Genomic DNA, 22519 nt, shown 5'->3' with positions numbered 1-22519 from the left:
TACACAATTATGTATGAAAAATAAAAGAAAATATATTGGAAAGTTAATAATAGCTATCTCTAGATAGGGCTAGTATTTTAATCTTTCTATTTTTCTAAATGTTTCTAATTTTCTATAATAAGTATACATTATTTTTATAATGCAAAAATGAACTTTACTTGAGACACTATCTGTACCCTTAATGGTTTTAGGATTAAGACATTAATTAAGCAAAACCTAACTAGGTCTGATGTAATTAATATTTAATTTTGAATAATGATCCATTTACTCTCCAGGTTATATAATATTAATTACATTTAATTCATTCACTTTTTCATTCAGCCATCCATTTCTCACTTTTTCCTTCCTTCAACTATTTATTTTTAAAGAACACTTCATGGCAGTGGTCAGCAAACTGTATAGTCCAAGGACCAACTTCAGCATACCACCTACTTTTTTATGCCATGAGAGCCAAGAATGGTTTTTAAATTTTTATAGTTGGGGAAAAAAAGAAAATTTTGTGATACATAAAAATTATATGACACAATGAGATATCACTTCACACCTGTCAGAATGGCTACCATCAACAAATCAACAAATGACAAGTGCTATCGAGGATGTAGAGAGAAGGGAACCCTCGTGCACCGTTGGTGGGAATGCAGACTGGTGCAGCCACTATGAAAAGTAGTATGGAGTTACCTCAAAAAATAAAGATGGAACTGCATTATGACTCAGTGGTTCCACTGGTCCACTTCAAACCCAAAACACTGATTTGAAAGAATATATGCACCCCTATGTTCATTGCAGCATTATTTACAATAACCAAGATATGGAAGCAGCCCAAGTGCCCAGCAGTAGATGAATGGATCAAAAAGCTGTGGTACATTTACCCAATGGAATACGACTCAGCCATAAAAAAGAAGGAAATCCTACCTTTGGTGACTGGAGGGGATAGGCCTGGAGAGTATTATGCTAAGTGCAATAAGCCAGTCAAAGAAAGAAAAGTACCACATGATTTCACTCTTATGTGGAATCTAATGAACAAAATGAACTAACAAGCAAAATAGAGACAGACTCATAGATACAGGGAACTGACAGCTAACAGAAGGGAGGGGGCTTGGCAGGCCAGGTGAAAAAGGTGAAGGTATTAAGCAAAATAAACCAAAAAAACCTCGTAGACACAGACAACAGTATGGTGGTTACCAGAGGGAAAGGGGGTGGGGGAGGTAGAAGCAGGTAAAGGGGGGATAAATGGTGATGGATGGAGACCTGACTTTGGATGGTGAACTCACAATACAATATACAGATGATGTGCTATAGAACTGTACACTTGGAACCTATAGAATGTTGTTAACCAATATCACCCCAATAAATTCAATTAAAAAAAAAACACTTAAGTAGACTTTTTAAAAAGAAAGAAAACTATATGAAATTCATATTGCCTCTCTAGGTCCCAGTTTCCTCATCTCCAAAAGGAAGAGGTTGGTCCAAAACATGTTTTTTCTTCTCTCTCTTTATCAGAGTTTCCAAAACCATGAACACAGCACATATACACAACAGGAGTTAGCTCTGGCATTTGCTGCACTGCCTAAAATAGTGATGGCTCCCATGGCCAACTCAAGGGAAGTAAAATACTACGTCATTAATTCTAAGCTCCACCCCTTCCAGAACTTATATGCATATATGCGTAACCCATGGACACAGACAGTAGTGTGGTGAGGGCCTGGGGAGGGGGTGGGAAGTGGGTGGAGGGAGTCAATGGGGGAAAAATGGAGACATCTGTAATACTTTCAACAATAAAGATAAATTTTTAAAAATAAATAAATAAACCCCACCTCTGAAATCATTTAGCTAATGATCTGATACAACTGAAACATCCTGATTTGCTGTACCAAATAAACCAAATTAAGAACATAATTGAAGATACATTTATAATTTTCAGACATGGTGCCCCCAACCTTAACAAACCCAGTCGGAACTGCTTCCTACCATAACTATATGTGTATTTATGTCAGAGCTTTAAGTATCTAGAAACAAACCAGGCCAAAAATATTTAAGGCAAATCCCCACTCTTAGACATTTAGAATAATGAATGAGAATTTTCTAGTGCCTCCAGCTGCCTTATATATTATGAAGGTTTTTTAATGTGTTTAATGACTCAAAGAGATTTAAGCACAAGAGTTTATGATAGTTTTCATAGCTAAAAGGAACTTGATAAGCTGGTGGTGGATGCAAGCTAACACAATTATTTATTAGAGATATGTGTGGAAATATGCATTTAGGTCTAAATAGTAACCATACAGGTCAATTTAATAGGGGTCCTTAGTAACCAAAAAACAGATTTCATGAACAGCATGAAAGGGTTAGAGTTAGGATTAGGGTTTAGGGTTTGGGTTAGGATAGGGCTTAGGGTTAGGGTTAGAGTTAGGGTTAGGGTTAGATTTATACTAGGAAGGGGAATATAATGTGGTCCCCTCCAGAGCCAGCTTCAAGAGAGTGTGACCAGTGCAGTCATGCAGGGCCTGCGTTGACAAGCTTAAAAAGGCCCTAGCTTGGTGTAATGCTCTGTTGCCACTGTCTGAAATGCTTAATAATTGTTGACAAAGGGCCCTTGCAATTTAATTTTGCACTGGGTCCCACTAATTATGTGACCTTACTCACATTCTGAAAAGGCATTATAAAGAAAACATTAAATATCATGGATATGGCCCAGGAAGCAAAGAAATACCCATTTAAGTAGAATGTGTTGTTTGAGAAGAACACAGGGGCAGCACTGTCTATTCAAGAAGGGCCACTTCACTGTTGCACTTCGATTGCTCACAGCATATCATGCTGATCTCTGCACTGCCTTCCTCTCAACCTGGAGTCCTTGCCTTTCAATAATGTTGAAAAACTGTTAAATAAATTCAAAATACTTAACTCTGCTTAAAAATCAAGGTCACAGAAATTGTATTTAACTCTGTGTAATTTCCTACACACTCTAGCCCAAGCTGCCAATCTTTTTTAAGTGAGAGCTTCAGAAGAGGGTGGAGGGGGTGGGAAGGCTAAGTCAGTGACTCACCAGGTTCCCATCTGCCCATCACCCAGAATCTTATTTTATGTATATATTCATGGAAGATATTTGGATATTAGCATAAAATTAAAAACTAATAATTAGTCACATAGGACCATTACTCTAATCAATTACATGGCCAACCGATCTAGTCTGAACAATTGGAAGATGATCTAAGCATATGAAGAAAGCATACTGAAAAAAAGTAACTTTCTTTTTTGATCACTTAAAGAGAAATGATGATTTATTGCAGCCCAATTGACTATAAAAATAGAATTCTGATAAATATGGCCTCTTTTTTAGAAACAGTAGAAGAGAGGGAGGGAGAGAGAAACATTGAGGTGAGAGAGACACATCAATTGGTTGCCTCCCAAAGGAACCCCCAAACTGAGGTACATGCCCTTGACCAGGAATCAACCCTGCGACCTTGTGGTCTGCAGGCCAACACTCTAACCATTGAGCCAAACAGGCCAGGACTAGATATGACCTTTTAATCACAAATAAAACCAAGTATTGGGGGGGGTAGTGGTGGTCAACAGGAAATGAGGACATGAACAAGCATGGCAAGGTTTTATCTTTCCTAAAAATCAGCCCCCTGGTTTACCAAATAGGATCAATCAAGGGTTGATTAATCAAGCAATATATCTAATATTTGGCAGAAAATAGGAAAATGTAAATCACTTCAAATATATCTACATCTCACCTATCTTTTCAGGGATAATTTATAGGTGCAATCAGTTGCCTATTACCTTATAAAAGCAAAGAAAAAATTATTTGATTAATAAGAAACCTTCTTTTCATTCTTAGAATTAAGATATTTTAAAAATTATTCAAGTATAGTTGGTATATAATATTGTATTAGTTTCAGGTGTACAGCATAGTGATTTGACATTTATGTACCTTTCAATGTGATCACCACGACAAGGCTATTAAACCACCTATCACCATGCAAAGTTATTACAATATTATCGACTATATTCTATGTGTTGTTCCTTATGTTCATTGCAGCACTATTTGTAAAAGCCAAGATATGGAAGCAACCTAAGTGTCCACAATAGATAAATGGATATTAATAGTTTTGAGACATGTCACTGTTAAAAAAACAACTTAAGTTTCTTTAAGATGACATTTCCCTAATTTATCTGACCACAGCCCTGTTATGAGGCACACGGTATACTTACTAAATAAGGTTTCATAGAACACATTGGAAAAACCTCAAATCTCTTTAAAATATCCAATCATCTACTCACAATAAGGTCACTAGTATAAGGCTCTTAACTGAGTATTGCTTGCAAATATTTTTATGATATACTTACAAAATGAACTGTAGATGAGAAATGTATAAATATCTGGTTCCTTTTTAAACCTGTGAGTACTTGATGAAATAGGCAATGAGAAGGCGATTGCTATGAGTTAACACTGTAAATTTTCACTCATTGATTTTAATGTTCAAGATGATTAATTTTAATTTTGGTCTTCCCCAAGGCTTTCTTACAGACGATCAATAATATTATAATTAAGAACATCCATTTAAGTGAGGCCAGAACCTCATCACTTGTTTCCTTTTTATCTTGGTCTGGATTCTAGTGCTTCAAATGGGATTAATTCAATGACTTTATTTTCATACCCAGGGCATCAAACCAGGATGTCGACTTCAGAAATCCAGATCTTGGAACATCACCTGCATATGCAGACCCTCTTCATTTCTCTTCCTTCTAAAAACTCATCCCACATTTCCATTTAGCTCAGCTGGTGCTGTTTCTTAGCCTCTCTATGCCTCAGTTCTTTCATCTTTTCATCTATGAAATAGGAAGCAGAATCTCACCCACCACTCTCCTTTTATGCACAAATTGAATAAGCTACTCCATGATATATGCTTAGAACTGTGCCTGACACATAATATGTCCTGAGTGAGTGTTAGGCATTAATCTGAAATGAGATAACAATTTTTCTCCCCCTCTGTTCCTGTTATAGGGAGTCCTGTCTTCTCTGTTATGCAACATGAAAATTATAGTATCATCTTTACTTTGCTTTACTTTTATCTTCTCAACTTGTTATATGCACACAATATACAAAATTCACCTTCATCATTCCCGCACGACACACACACACCACAGAACATGTGTATCATGCAACCCATTTAAAAGCCCTTTGAATCTTTCCTTAGAAATCACTGTTAAGTCTACCCCTCTAATTCCACCTTCTCATTACTGTATCAGAACTCATTCCCTTACATCTGGACTAGTATAATAGCAGAGTGCTTGGTCTCTGTACTTGGAAATGATTTCTTCCCCAATATATCCTGTAAATAATACGTTCTAAAATTTCATTTGATCCAGTCAGTTCTCAGCTCACAAGCTATCGCTAACTTCCTATTTCTTACAGGATAAAATCTAAACTCCCAAGACTGGTGCAGGCATTCTATAAATGGGCCAAGAGCTCTATTTCCCACTCCCCAAATGAATTCTCCACTCCAACTGTCATTTATGCCATGCTACTGGTGTGAAATGATCAGATTCCTCTTCTCTGGCTTTCCAAATGGGACTACCTGATCTTGAAGACTCAGCTCAAATCACATTTCTTTATAAAGCCTCCCTGAATACTTTTGTTCTGATGTATGTAAACTTTTTACCATCTTCTGCAACTCTGGCAGTTCCTTAAAATGACTTATGTAATATTATACATTTTGGGGGTGAGTCTATCTTATTTTGAATGTATGTAATGAATCTTCATCCGTTTTGGCAGAAGTGTGCGGGGAAGACAGAGCCATACCCAGAGTAAGTGTCTGCTTCAGACAGGATAGAAGGGGCCTAATGTAATCAATCTGCCACCAGTCAGCTGGTCAATCTACCCAGAAAACACTGTCATATTCAGGACTTGGAGCTGGTATCTACTGCTGGAAAGTAGGATAACTTCACAATAAATGTAGCTATTCACCTTGGTAGGTGGAAACCTATGTTGCTGAGCCCATGCATAACCTCTATCCAAGCCACCTTGGCCACTTTGTTCTTAAGCCCATTAAAAAATGACAGGAGTCAGGAAAGAGAGCGACTAATATCCACAGACCAAATCATCCCACCCACCCCACTCATTACCCTTTACTAATTTAACCCACTGGTGAAAATTTGCATGGGATACAAATATTTCAAACATATTTTGCCCAATCTGCCTGGGCAAAATTCCCTCTCCCTTGGGAAAAAAAAACGGCTTACACTCAACCAGGGGCTAGGTAAGCAAGTCTGAAGTCCATAGGGTGGGCCATTGAGAAGGTCAGGCTGGAACTGTCAGGCAGGGCCTGAATTTGCTATCCATAGGCGGAATTTCTTCTTTATCAAGGAAGCCTCAACTCTGCTTTCAAGGTCAGCCAACTGATTGGATCAGGCTCACCAGTTTATCTAGTATAGCCTCTCTTACTTAACTTCAACTTTATTTTATGGACTTTACTTCTAGAAAATACATTCATAGCAACACCTACACTAGTATTTAAATTTGATTGAATCATGGGGACTGTAACCTAGTCAAGCTGATGCATCAAAAATAAATCACAATGGAGCTGACATATAGCGACAGGAAGATCGGGGGAGAAACTGAATAGAAAAAAGGGCTGGGAGATTTGTTCCTAGATATGCTAAGTCTGAGATGCCTTTTAGAAATCTAAGTGAATATATATCAAACAGCCAGTTGGACAGACATCCCTTGATTTGCAGGAGCTGCAGAAATTTGAGGATCATCACCTATTTAAAACCATGAGACTGGATGAGATCATTTGGGGGGTGAGCCCTCGGCACGTTAGTGCTAACAGGTCTGAGACATGAATGATGAACCAGCAAAGGATACTAAGAAGAAACCCATCCTGGAATCCAAGTGAAGACAGTGTTTCAAGAAGGAAGGAACAATCAGCTGTGTCAATAAGTCTATTTATGACTCTAATCCCCTCCACCCACCTCCTAGTCCAACGCCATCTCCTCACTCCATCCAGCCATGCTAGGAATGTTCCTGCCTGTGAACCGTTGCATTGGCTGTGTCCTGTGCTTCATTAATACATCCCATTCACAGTATTTTTATTATTTAACTGTCCCCTTCTCTTCCAGACTGTGAGGCCCTCCTGGACAGAATCTGTATCCCACTCCTCTCTTTTCCTCAGCACAGAGCCTGGCTGACGCCCATGTGCATTCAATTAACATCTGTCAAAACAAAATTTTTTTAAAGAATTTTTTTCCTCTTAGAAACTCTAGGTACATGATAGAAAGTTGGCAAAATTCATAAGAGTAGAGGAAAGAATTAAAAGTCCCATAGCTCATTATTAAAATGGGTAGTATTTTGGTATACACCCTTCTTTTTTTAATGCAAACTTTTGAATGTTTGTTTGACTTTTTATTTAGTTAAATTCATACTTTTACACACCTCTGTACCCTGATCCTTAGCCTTAATATAATGAGCATGAATATACAATTTCAACATTGTTTTAAATGAACACATTGCATTTCACCAAGGGAGTAAAGCAGAATGCTCATCCACACTACTATGGTTGACTGGATTGTTTCCATCTTTTTAAACAGGGTTTTTAAAGGGCTCTACTCAAGTTATTCCATAGAGAAGGCAAACTTCCTCACCACAATGTGCTAAACTAGGGAGCTGCCAAGTTTTCCAGTCAATTTAATAGATGGCTCTATCCCAGGCTCACAGCATGTGAATATGGATTTAATTTGATGCCAAATGAACCGAAGGAGAAGGTGCCCCTTTCTTCCAAACAAATGGAGGTTTTTGTTTAAGACTACAGAGGCTGCCTTTAATAAAAATTTCCACGTTTCTTTTAGAAAATTTCCATCTGCCATCCGATAATGCTTCAGCTATTTGCAAAGGCACAGGTGGCTTTACATGTTAAGAAGACAGGGTTCCAAGGTCCCTTTCCCCTTCTACCGGGTGGTTCTATGCCAGGAGGAGTAAATGACTTGTGACCTTTACTTTTGGACACAAGGGTCATATTCAGAACAGATTCAGTCTTGAGGTAACTGTGAACTGAAATTCCTGCTGCCAAAATACTGCTGACATACCCCAGTGCCCAAGGTGGTTGTCTTCACAGGCCTGGGTGAGCAGAAGTGAGCTCAGTGGCATTTTCTCTTCTTCTTTGTTCCCCTTGATCTATTGATTCTGCAACACGAGGTTCAATCAGAAGTGCAGACTCAGTATTGTATTGTGGTACCTTTGCTTAATTTAACTTTCCTACAGAAATATGTAGTAGAAGCTGATACATAATTGCTCTAATCACTGCCAAAAATAATTGATCAAATTAGCTGATACAGTGAAAATATGAAATACTGAATGGAAAACATAGATTTGTTTTTCTACTCAATTGTCAGGTTGTACTCATGAGTTAAACATGTCTAAAGTTCTTCTGTTTTCAGGAAATGATACGTGCATGATTTTTTTGTCTTCACTTTCAGGGCATCTGTGTAGAGCTGATAATCTTATTTATGCCTGGAGTTGAGAGAAAGATAACCCTTGTTTGAAGGCTTTTAACACAAAATCCAAACTACAAAGCTGAAGATATTAGGTGAGGAAAGTTTTGCTCTATTTCCAAGTGATTTATCTTTACTTTACTTTTTATGTGACTGTGTAATGAAAACAGCTACAACTTATTTAAGACATTCTGTGTTCCTAGCACTGTGATAAGCATTTTTAAAACATTGGGCAATTTAATTTCCCTAATAAAACTGTGAAATAGGTATTATTTTACCCATTTTAGAAATCAAAATTAAAGACAAGGAATTTAACCTGTTCCAAGTCATAAAAATGCTAGAGTTGGTTTTTGTTTTTTTTCCTTGACAATACTTTTTAATTTTATTGTTCAATTACAGTTTATATTCTTTATTATTTTGTATTAGCTTCAGGTGTACAACATGGTGGTTGGACAATCATATACTTCGCAAAGTGTTCCCCCAATATTTCAAGTACCCACCTGGCACCATACATAGTTATTACAATATTACTGAGTATATTTCCTATGCTTACTTTACATCCCTGTGACTATTTTGTAACTGCCAGTTTGTGCTTCTTAATCCTTTCATTTTTTTCACCGAGTTCCGAAAGCCCCCTTGCCTCTGGCAATCATCAGTCTGATCTCCGTATCTATGAGTTTGTTTCTGTTTTATTTGTTCATTTATTTTGTTCTTTAGCCTCCACATATAAGTTAGATCATATATTTGTCTTTCTCTGTCTGACTTAGCATAATACCCTCAAGGTCCATCCATGCTTTCACAAATAGTAAGATTTTATTCTTTTTTATGGCCAAATAATATACAATTGTTATTTAAATGTAGGACCCCAGGTAATTAGAACAGGGCAGGTGCTAAAATCACAATTGTTGAACCAATTCTATTAATAGGCAAAGGACCACTTGGGAAAGGGATTCAAGTTGCAGAGGGAATTCGAGCTTTGGAAGGATGGTTGAATTGATGAACTTCCAAATCCCTCTAACCAACAGATTCCATGACTGTGTTTATTTATGCAGATAATCTTTAGTAATAAAATAATAGCGGCTGCTACTTGTATTACAGTTTTAGGGTTAACCAAGCTCTTTTTTTATTCTATTTTATCCCTGTACAGCTGTGTAAGACACAGCAGGGAAAGGCTGTGGAGATCAGGGTACATGACACATGAGGGTTTTTGTCAACCCTAAACCTGGTAAACAGCCCAAGCAGGCCTGTAGTTCAAAGGATATTCAACTTCTTCTTTATTAGGTAAAAGAATTGCACTGCTCTGAGCCCTTCCTCAAGGGTCCTGGTTTTAAATTTTTCTACAGCAACGTCAAAGAGCACAGTTAGTAAGCTGTAAAGAGTAGAAATAATAATATTTCTGAGACTTTTCATGTCAGCTGCACTAATTATTAATTTTGATGGGCTATAATGTTTGACATGGCATTCTGAATATTTAAAATACAGCCAAACTTATTGAATATATATATATATGTATATATTTGACTGTGGGTGTGTCTTACGTGTGTGTGTGTGTGTGTGTGTTATCTGGTCCGGTCTTCCATATGCATTATCCGAGCATATCGTCACATAGTCATAGGAGAAAGGTATCATTATTATCTGAGTTTTACCACTGAAGTTAAGGAAACAGAGAGAGGGTAATTTGCATAAAATTATATAAAAAATGTCAGAGCAGGGATTCCAACTGATGGATTCTTACACTAGAAACTATGGTCTTTATTTTTCCCAGTTTTATTAAGATAGAATTGACATATAGCATTGTGTAAGTATAAGGTGTACAACTTGTTGATTTAAAAGACATATATTGCAAAATGATTACCACCAGAGTGTTAGCTAACACTTGCATCACGTCCCATAATTACCATTTCTTTTGTGTGGTGAGAACACTTAAGGTCTACTTTCTTAGCAAGTTTCAAGTACATAACATGGTATTATTAACTATAATCACCATGCTGTCCATTAGCTACCCAGAACTTATTCATCTTCGAGCTGGAAGTTTATACTCTTTGAACATCTAGAAACAGTGCTCTTAAACCCTGCATCATTTAAGCTGGTGTGACACTCTGTGCTGTATTTCCCATCAAAGAAGCCACTAATTAACTGAAACACGAAGTCTCCAGGTCTCAAATATGGGCCCCGTGTAATCTCTGCATATTTACTGGACAGGATGTGGGTGTCATTGCTTGTTCACTGGCAATATCGCTGCCTGATTCCAGTACTTACTGCCTCACCTTCCACTTGCCTTTCCTGGCTTTTCAAATGCTTAACAGACCACAAACGCTTTCAAAAGTAACTTGCAAATGCCATCTACCTTGTGCATTTAGGAACTGGGTATTCTCTCATCAGCCCTGCTGTGTCTTGGAACCTACTCTAGTTAATGCAGACAGTGTCACTGGCATATTATCACACCTTATATATAAAAATGGCAATTATGGTCATGTAAAAAAATGGGAGGTGTCCAACATCTTGGAAAACACAGCTTCCTGTCTTTTCCTTTGCACCTGAAATAAAGAGATTCTTCTAAAATTAAAATCCTAACCTGGCCGGGTGTGGCTCAGTGGTTGAGCATCGACCTAGGATCCAGGCGATCGGGGTTCAATTCCCGGTCAGGGCACATGCCCGGCTTGCGGGCTCGATCCCCAGTCGAGGGTGTGCAGGAGGCAGCTGATCAATGACTCTCTCATCATTGATGTTTCTATCTCTCTCTCTCCCTCTCCCTTCCTCTCTCTGAAATCAATAAAGATATATTAAATTTTTTTTTTAAATCCTAGAAGGAGAATATTATCAGGTGATCCTTTTTTAAAACTTAGAATGGTGTGAACCATGTTAGCCAAGGGTCCTACAATTTAAAACTATTGTCAGAAAAGCGTTTGTCCTGACTGTTCTCCGCTGGGTGAAATAAATGCATAACAACTACTTGGAGACATATGAAAATGAAGAGAGAATCAAAAGACAGAAAAATGCCCCCAGGCCAGGCAGTGTTATCATTATCACTCAGGGACCCCTGAGTTCCACACACTCTGAAATATAACAGGCAGCCACCCTCCCTTCACCTTCTCCAGGCTCCATCTCCACGAATCCAGCTGTGGCTAATACAGCTGCAATCTGTCCTATAGCTTAAGGAGCTGGTGATTATAACTCAGGGTCACCTGGGCACCACTGCCCCTCTAGTCAGTGACAAAGTCCATGAGTTCCAGGTGTTGGCCACAGGTCGCACCTCTCAGAGATGGAAATAGACTGTGAGGCCGCCACTGCAGCAGCACCTGCTGATTTTATAGGTGGGTGTCCCTGCTCCTTGAAATAACCAAGTCCAAGAAATGTTAGTATCTGCTATTTCAGGGAAAATGTTATGCAACATAGAGTAAACTGAGACTACGTTGTTCTTGTCAGAACCCTGTCATGGAACTACCTGCAAACACCAGGTGCTGAGGAGCGTCTGCTGAAAACCCTGGGACTATTACGTGCAGAACCCTGAAAACAGGTTGCAGTTGTTATGGGGAGGCTCAACAGGGATGAAAATTCTAAAGAGATTTTTAATGTTTTAAGTATCTAGATGGCAGCATATCTTTTCTACACACACACACAGTTGAACCTTAAAGAACCATGGGGCTTAGAGGCACAAACCCACCTTGCAGTTGAAAATCCATGTATAATTTATCCACCCTGAGCATACACAGATTCCCAACCAGAGACTGAAAATACAGTGCAAACATGTGTATATATAAAATTACATATGCACACAAACATATATGTATACACATATGTATGTATTATATTATATCATATGAGAGAGAGAGGCATAGCCTCAGACACCTGAGGGTAGAAATAATGGAAAAGGGTCAGGAGAAGGCTGACGCTGACACAGGCTGACACAGACTGACACAGACTGACACAGACTGACACAGACCGCATACACAGCTATCATCTTGCTGACGTGGAAAGCACTGACTGTGCTCAGACTTGGTTATTTCCAAGGGATTATATTAACAATCTGCCACCTGTCTACATATGGTTCTTTGCATAAAGCATTTACCCAAGGATCTGCCATGGGCCCTTGAAGCCCCCTAAGGAAACACAAAGAACAAAGTACTTCTATTTCTCACCACACATCTCATTGTGATTTGTTTCAGAGATGTGTTGAAGATATTACAAAATCAAATTATTTGACTATAAAGTTTCTTCCAGATAAACTTTTTTTGTAAACATATGGGAATAGAAAAAACATAATTCTTTGTACAGGAGAGACCTTTGCAGTCCAAGGCAGTCTCCTGATTAAAAATGTATATGAACCAACAATCCCAAAATTTAAATTTACCTTTCCTTCCCATGCTGACAAGAATGTAGTTTGGGGCATAGAAGAAACTTCAAGTTTTCATTTTATCTGTTTCTGCTAATCAGGTTAAGGTGACCTAAGAATATATGAAATGCTTAGAGACCATGAAATGTGCTTTTCATCCCTTAGTTTTCATCTCTGTAAACAATTCCACTCTTTGAAGTTTCTATGGTTGGTTGAACATGGGGACCTAGCAAAAAGGCTAAAGAGGATCTAAGTGAGCAAACTTCGATTCTTCATAAAATTTAGGCTCAGTACCAGGAAACAGAAATCTAGTCTAGTGGCAAGATAATACTCATGTTGATGAAGACTTTGGAACTTGTGGCCTAATTTAATATAACATGGCAAAGAGAAATGTCAGGATTAAAAAGACAGAATAAAAGAGCCAATTACACAATGAATGAAAGAAAAGTTTTTAAATATAGAAAGTTGCTTGTTAGATATACCTTTTGGTTAAATTCAAAGTACAAATTTGCCTAAAGAACATAGAATTACGACTTTGGGGCCATTATATTCTATTTGAAAGATTTTGATTAATAAATGCTACTTAAAGGCAGACTCAAAATAGCCTGCCTTTGAGATGTGCCCCATCACATGAACAAAAGGCCTTCAGATATTTAAATTCACTGGTGGGGATTTTGTACAGACTCCCCCAAAGCACTACTTTCATTCTGAATTTCTTTTTGGACTAATAAAGTAAAATAAAAATCCTTTCTGTGCTCAAAGGCACAGATCAAACCCCAAGGATTAAGATTTAAATGAGTGAGCTATCAAAACAGGGATTCTGACAGAGGTTACACATGGAAAAGGAGTTTGACACACTGGCACTGAAATAGACTGAATACAGAATTTTAAAAATATTAATACTTGATTTTCCCCCAAGATAATAATGATTCAGAACTTCCAGAGCTGTAAAAATCACCGTGAGAATCCAGCGATCGCCGGGACACTGGGACACACATTTAAATTCCAGTGAGTAAACATAATAGCAACTTCACCCCTAGTTTACTTTCACACATTTTGTTGTAAGCACAACTTTCAGAATACAGTAAAACTGCTATAAACCAGTATATATGAGGACACTGGTACTGGTTCATTGAATTCCCTGGCTAAGGCAGTCCTCACTCACTAAAGTGTTTAAGACTTGTTTGTTTGTTCATTTTACAATTGACACTGCAATTTTTTTCCCAAAATTATCTAATTTCCCAGTCTTAGTACAAGAATAGAATAATACTGATGATGATAAGCCTAATTATTCTTGGATACAGACATGTCACTCTATCTTTATGTTCTGTGGTCTAGAAATGCAATTTTGGACATATAAAACATAGAATGTTAGTTTTTCTCTGTTCTATCTAAGGTATTCCCCTAGATATCCTTTGTAAACCAAATTTCTTATAACAGTTTGTTTTCTTATTATTTTTCAAAGTAGAACTCAGTAATTAAACGGTCTGGTTAGTTGGCTTCCAATTAGTCAAAGGTCTACTGTATGATCCCCTGGAACTGATAAAAATATAACAATCAGTGGCATAAACAAAAAATACTAGGAACTTTATCAGAAACTGTTTTATTTCAAATGACTTAAAATCCAACCTTGAATTGAATCCTTCTGCCGTTATCATATATAAATTTAGATTAGGTACCAAGTAGATCCTGCAAGTTTGATTCCATTGTTGCTAGGGTTTCAAAAATGAGAAGGGTGTATGGAATGAAAATCAAATAGATGATATATTCCATGAAAAATGATGCACATAAAAGTCAAACAGAATCCGGTATAAAGGAGGTTTTATGTTTGTAGTATTACAATCTTAGAATATAGAAGACAATAGAGGCCTAAAATGTCATTCTGCATTGCCAGGGATGTCAAATTGGAGAAAGGGTAGATGAGAAGGCAGATGACAGATACACCTCATAGTTTCCTGACAGAGGCAGCTTCGCAGCCCTAACACAGGTATGTCAGGAGAAGGGTGAGGGGTGCCGAAAGCAGGGCATCTGAAGTGGACCTCTTGCTTTGAGAAAACCACACCTCTCTCCTTTGCAGTCCCTGTGGCACTAACTTCAGTCCAGGGATGATCTCTGACTAGGCTGTGCTAATCACAGCGTCACAGTGATTGCTGAAAGCAACGAATGGTACCAAGAAGGGGACCTGGGTATGAGTTTGCAATTCCTGATGCATTTTCAGGTACTGCTCTTCCACCAGTTTTTGTGAACTGGTGTTTAGTCATATCATGTAGGCATCTATCCATCTGATATCGGGTCTTCTTTAGCATTCATGGAGACCTTCTGAAGTCTGAAGTCCTGGACTGGAAAAGAAGTGTTCTTTCCTGAGGCTCTGAGTTGGGGTTCAGGGAAATGTAGAAGGTGTGGTGTTTAATTTGCCCCTACCTTCACCCTGAGTGGTTGGGTCCACCAAGAAGGAATAGTAAACATGTAGTTAACCAGTACAGCAGAGCTACCTCACAAGGAACTAATGACTTCTTCAGAAGTCTTCACTTTTGTGTCAGGAGCCACAAAAAGATGTCAACTACCTACATTACTGTTATACTTGAGGTGCTGACCAATAGAGCACCACAAGAAAAAATGAGGAAAATATACATGTGTAAAGGAAGAAATAAAACTAACATTTATTCCAGGCCACAAATGTTGGCATAAAATATCTAAATACACAAATTATTAAATTAAGAAGAGAGGTCAGTAAGAATATAAATTCAGTGCACAGAAATCAATAGCATTTATGTACATCAACAATTAGAAATGTGTAACTTTGAAATATTACTCACTGTAGCAATGAAACTGCAAAATACCTAGCATCTCATAAAAGATAGAAGACCTTTGTAAACATACATATATAAACTTTACTTAAAGACATAAATTAAAATCTGAATAACTAGAGAGATGTGCTGTCTATAGAGAGACTGAAAAATGCACAATCACGAAGACATATTGATTCTCAACAAATTAATCTATAAATTCAAAAGAATTAAAATCAACATGTCTGTATAGTTCCTCATGGAATTGACAAAGGGATTCTAAAATTCTCATAGAAGAGTAAATGATCGATTACAGCCAAAGCTCCCCTAAAGAAGATTAATGTGGGTCGCTTGCCTTCCCAGCTATCAGGAGTTGTTATGCAGCCATAGTAATTACGTCAGTGTGCTTCTGGGCCAGGGACAGACAAATAGAACACAAAACAGGAGAGGTAACACATGATAAATGGTGTTGGAACCAGCGATTATTCATGTGTACAAAAACTGTTATGTTTTCTACCTTTTGCCACAACAAAAATAAATTCCAGGCCAGTTAAGAACCTAAATTTTAAATGCAACTTATTTAAATTTTTAGAAGAAAATTTAGATCTAGAGTAAAGATCTAAATTTCAGTCTTTAATAAAGATACAAAAATTATAATCCCTAAAAAAGGTATATTTTTGACTACTTTAGAATTCAAAACTATCTGTATAAAATATCATAAAAATATTAAAACTCAAGCAGATAAGGAGAAGATATTTAAAATGTTAAAAATCATAAGTAAGTAGTCTCTGGAATATACTGAAAGTTCTTAAATCTGTATAAAATAAAAATAATAGAAAGATAAAGGATATGATTGGATATGTTAATAAAAAGGAAAGCTTAATTTGCCAAAGTATAAAAGCGTATTCTATCTGACCAATAGACAGGAAAACTCAAAATTTTTTAAAATTAGCATGAGAGTTTTAACCTGCTATGTTTCCAACCATAGCAGTTCAGTCCTCCTTAGGCAACCTAGTGGACCCCTGGCCCAGGGGTCACCACATTGATGGAGAATGTACTGTGGACACCTGGTCAGCACAGCCCTGCACAGCCCTGAACTCCTAGACTCATGCAAGCCTCCTGCCTCAGCCTCCCAAGTAGCTGGGATTACCAGAAGTGCCAAGTGGGAAAGGGAAAATTAGGGAGACAGAAAAAAGATCAGTGGTTCCCAAGGGCTGGGGTGGAGAAAGGGATGAATAAAGCAGAGGATTTTTAGGGCAGTGAAAATACTTTGTGTAATACTGAAGTGATGGAAACATGTCATACATTTGTCCAAACCCAAAGAATGTACAACACCAACAGTGAACCCTAATGCAATCTTTGAAACTTAGGTGATAATGATGTGTCAGTGTGGGTTAATTAATTATAGCAAATGTACCATGCTGGTGGGAACGTTTATAATGAGGGAGGCTATGCATGTGTAGGTGGAGGATGTGAATGGGAAATATTTCCCTTTCTTTCAATTTTACTGTGAATTTAAAACTTCACTACAAAATAATCTTTAAAAAAATGAAAGATGTAAAATATTACAGTGTCAAACTAGTAAGAAAAGATAATAATTTTCATTGTAAAATGCCAGAAACATGTAATGAATGCTTAAATCATATTAGATATTAATGAATCTTTGAAAATTGTAAGTGGATTTGTGCTTAATATTTTTAAGGAAAATATTAAAATGTTTTAAAACGCAGTGATACTACTTCACACCCATTTCTTTGGCCAGAATTAATGGGTTTGTTAACAGCAATGTTGAGAACAATGATGGAAAGCAAGAACTCATACACTTCTGATGGGAGTGTAATTTGGAAAGTCATTTGGAAATTTCCAAAAAACTTGAAGAATGTAATGTGTGAGCCACCACTGCCACTTCTAGAAATTTACCCTAAAGAAACATTCACACATTTTTCAGAAGGAGACACATATAAAAAACATAATTATAGAGCTGTTTGTAATTTTGAAAAAAGTGAAGAAATGGCAATACCACCATTATGCAAAATCAAAACTTTAGTTCCCAATGAGAAAATATATCTTGGATAAGCAAAGAACAATGTCTAATGCAAAACACATTCATAAGAATTACACAGTATGTATTTGTTTTTAAATTTTATAGAAATTATATCATTCTGAATATACCTTTTGAAACTTGCTCTTCCACTCAACATTAGGTTTTGAAGGTTCACCTATGTTAATACGTGGAAACGTAGCTCATTTATTTTATTTGTTAATATTATTCAAAAAACTGTTACAACAAATTTTGACTTCTATCAGAGAATTCATTATTTTGTACCTTAAAAATCAAGCATTACAAAAAAATTAAAGGTAACGATACTAACAAAAATAATGGTTTCCATTTATTAAGCCTTTACTAAATGCCTGGCATTATGCTAAACACTCCACATCATTTTATTTCATGACCCCACTGCCCAGTAGTATAAACCTCACTACACAAATGGCATTGTGAGCCTCCAGTAGTAAGACACTTGACAAAGGGCACACATTCAATATGTTAAAGCAACCAAACTTGAGTAGAGTCCTGCTTCCAGAGCCAGCACTGCTAACTACTACACCATCTCACGAGCACGTTTCCCTTCTTAACAGCAGGACACAAGACCTCTTGAAAACTGCAATCTCAAAGATAAACAAAATCTGTATTTTGAAATTGTCATGATTTGTATATTGTGACGGTTCATTAACTCCCCTTTTCTTGTTATTCTTTTCAGCATATTTGAGATAATCTGTTGTGCTGAGCAGACAACTTCTGTGCTTCCTCTCTTCATCTCCCCTTGGCAAGTACTATTAATACAAGTTTATAGAGAGATGTTTGATTAAAAATGCATCTCTATGCTGACCATTAACTCTGTAGATTGCATGTTAAGAATCTCTGCTGTGAAAGCAAAAACTTTAAAGGAGCTCCCGTCATCAGGTATGACGGCTGATGGAAGAAGTGGTCTCCACGTCCCGGCTCCCTTCCTAAAGCCACTGTCCTGTATAATAGGAAATTTCCTGCTTTCCATGATAGCGGGCATTCTTGGGACTGTGTCTGATTCTCTCTATTCAAAAATGTTAGCTCCTAGCACCATGCTCAAGTCCACCACCCTGTGACTCGGGCTATGGTGGATGAAACCAGGGCAGCATTCAGTTTCCAATGGAACTAATTATACTCTGGCTCCCCTGAATTTAGAACTTAGAAGAGAGAGTCACAGAGACTGACAGGTGTTAGCAGTTAAGCCACTTTAATTAAAACAATCTAGGAGGAAGGACTACAAATTCATACTATCAAGACATAGAGCCAACCTGGTTTCAGTCCTTTCTGAGGATTTGGGTCAATTTCCACCTATACTTATTTAAACTAAGTAAAGCAATCACTAGTCCTTCTTTTCTATCTCTTACCTGTCTTCAAAAGCACCCCAAAACATTTTCATATGCATTATCTTAATTGATCCTTACAATTCAAAGACGTTGGAACACTGGTTGGGGATTTATCCCATTATATAGTGAGTAAACTGAGGCTGGGAAGGTGTCTTCTTCACAAAGGAGAAGTACTAATCATGTTAAAAACTCACTGTGGACATTTTGCAACTGGAATGTTGGTTGTTCTTACAGATATTGAAGCTCAACTCTCCCTGGAATGATTGGTGATCTGCCAGCAATGCTCTAGCAAAGATTTATGTTTCAGGCCCTTTCCTTTTGGGCCCTTTAAAGATTTTTCTACCAAATGAGAAGACACTTTGCTTTAACAATAACTATTTAGTTGTTTACAGATTTTACTACCATTACATAACCTTCTTCTCTCTATTATCTTCACACCAAAGTCAAGCCTTGCCCTTCCTTCTAACCTCTTTCTGCCAAGGCTGAACCTCTATCTACCTTTCAAGACAAGTGCTGGCGAGGGTGTAGAGAAAGGAGCATATTAGTACACTGCTGGTGGGAATGCAGACTGGTGCAGCCACTATGGAAAGCAGTGTGGAGTTTCCTCAAAAGATTAAAAATTGACCTGCCATTTGTCCCAGTGATCCCACTTCTAGGAATATATCCTAAGAAACCTGAAACACTGATCACAAAGAATTTATGCACCCCTAAGTTCATAGCAGCGCAATTTACAATAGCTAAGATATGGAAACAGCCCAAGTGCCCATCAGTAGATGAGTGGGAAAAAAGCTGTGGGACATTTACACCATGGAATACTATGCAGCTGTAAAAAAAGAAGGATCTTTTATCCTTTGGCACGGCGTGGAGGGAACTAGAAAGTATTATGCTAAATGAAATAAGTCAGTCAAAGAAAGACAAGTACCACATGATCTCACTTATATGTGGAATATAATAAACAAAATAAACTGATGAACAAAGTGGAACCAGAGACATAGAAACATGGAACAGACTGAGGGATCTCAGAGGGAAGGTGGGGAGGGGGGAGTGGGAGGGGAGAGATTAACCAAAGAACTTACATGTTTATAAGAATAACCCATGGACACAGACACTAGTTTGGGGAAGGCCTGGGGGTGGGGTGGATGTGGGGTAGAGGGGCTCAATGGGGGTAAAAAGGGGACATCTGTAATATTTTCAATAATATTCAAATAAACAAAAAACAAAAAGACTGTCCTTGGAGAAACATGCTGGATGTAGGAGAATGGACTATCCTGTACTACTTGCTACCACCAAGACTCCATCAGCTCTGCACTTGAGGAAAGATAGCGTGTGAATAGGAATCAGCTCTCTACCAAGAGGTTTAGATACTCAGTAGCATCGAAATGTCAAAAGAGTAGAATTATTTTCTCTTCTATCCAGTGCAATAGTGAGCCCCTAGAATATTACCTGGAACATAATAGGTGTCAATAAATACTCAAAGACTGAATAAGTGAATTCTAAGTATTGCCAAAGGAAAAGAGCAAAACTTGCAAGGAGGTCTGGGTCAGAATACCTGTTCTGTTACTAAAGATTTCTGTTGCCTTAAGCAAGTAATTAAACCTCATTGAGCCCCAATATAAAAATGGAAAAAATGCCACCTAATTAACAGGAACATTGTATTAAATAAAATATGAGAATGTGACTAGCATGTAGTATGTGTTCAAAACTATGTGTTGAATGAATGTATAAATGTACACATGCATAAATAAGTGCATCATTTATTAGTTCCATTTAATCAATCAGAGCCAAAATTTATTTCATAATAATAGAGATATAAAATAGAAATCTGACTTTTATTGCAAACTTCTATGTATGCCAGCTAGTCACATATTTTTCTATTCACTGTGTCCCATTGGCTTTCATAATAAAATTCAAAGTCCTTAGACTTACCTGATTCTTGTAGTCCCTGACTGATATCCTACACTGAGCTATACCAAACTACTCCCAGGTACTGAAATGCACACTATGCTGTTTCATATTTCTCTGCTTAAAATACCTCTCTATACCTCTTCTTCAGGTGTCTACTTTTAAAAAACTAAAACTATGCGTCACCTTCTCTAGGAAGCCTTCTCAGATTACTCCTTCTAGACTGAATTAGATTTTCTCTTTCTTATATTATTATTTCCATCATAACATTTGCTAGCTATAATGATATGAGAGAGAGAAAACTATTTACTCTTACAATACTACAGTAAAATCAAATATTTTCTTACCAATTTCCTCCATAAGAATGCAAATTCTCTGAGGCCAACAACCACATATTATCCAACCTTGAATTCTAAAAATTTACTTTGTTTGTGAATAGTGGTAGGTAGGTACTTCACAAAATTTATTGAAAGAAAAAATAAAACAGTTCTATTTAATTAGCAAAATTATAGGCCAACTGAAGGAAGAGATGCTAGATACAGAGCAATGAACAATGCATATATATGTCCCTTAACCTCATAGATTTTATACTCTAATGAGGAACATAAATGATAAACATACTAAAAGTGATGGTTATTTTGAAAGTAGAGGGCAGGGTACTATGATAACCAATAATCAAGGAAATTAACTTGCTCTATGAAAGTAACTCTCCAACTTGATAATTCATATGAATCATCAGGGATTTTTGCTCAGAATGTAGATGCCTGGCCCCTACCTTCCCATTCAGTAGGTCTGGAGGAAAGCTCAGAAAGCTACATTTTAATATATACTCCCAAGTGATACAGCACAGATAATGTGAAAAAAAAACACACTTGAAAAAAACACTAAGGTGGGCTTCAGGATGTCCTCTCTGGGGAAGGATTTTAATTTGAGATTTGAATGGTAAGAATGATTTAGCCAAGCAGGTGAGGATCAGGAATGGACTAGGAGTTTATGGCAGAGGAAAACTACATGAAAACCTGAAAGAGGGGATGGAGGAGAAACAATGCCCCTAGTAAGAAGCTCGAATGATGAATGAGAAACTGGAGGAGAATGAACAGGTCATAGGAAAGATCTGAGCAACTGTGTGAAGAGTATGAAACATAAACCGGAAGGCAATGGAAAATCACAGGAAGGCTTTAGGCCAGACAACCCCCTTGGCTCAGCCACTTCACCTCTCATTACACCTACAGCAAAGACTCTTTGTAAGATTCATGCGAGCAATGCCTGACATACAGTAAGCATCAAATAAGTGTTACATATTATATGGTAATAATATTTACACTGAGATTGTTTTAAAGACTCAGGTAGAGCTGCGGAGGGGTTCAAATTCAATGAAATGCTGAACAAATTATAGAGCCAAGCACTTCAGAGAGTCTGGGGTGGGTAGGAACATAAGGTGGTAGTGCAAATGCCACACACACACACACACACACACACACAAAAGCATTATTTAAGGAAACAGGTCTCATAGGATGAGCAGAAGCTTCTCAGACCAAGATACATGATAGCGAGACATAGAACCAGAAATGATTTACTTCTGAACCTGGCGCAGTAGGCA

Source organism: Miniopterus natalensis, chromosome 11 (assembly GCF_054644295.1).
Source record: "Miniopterus natalensis isolate mMinNat1 chromosome 11, mMinNat1.hap1, whole genome shotgun sequence".
Taxonomy (NCBI): domain Eukaryota; kingdom Metazoa; phylum Chordata; class Mammalia; order Chiroptera; family Miniopteridae; genus Miniopterus; species Miniopterus natalensis.
Note: the sequence above shows the minus strand (reverse complement) of the source record.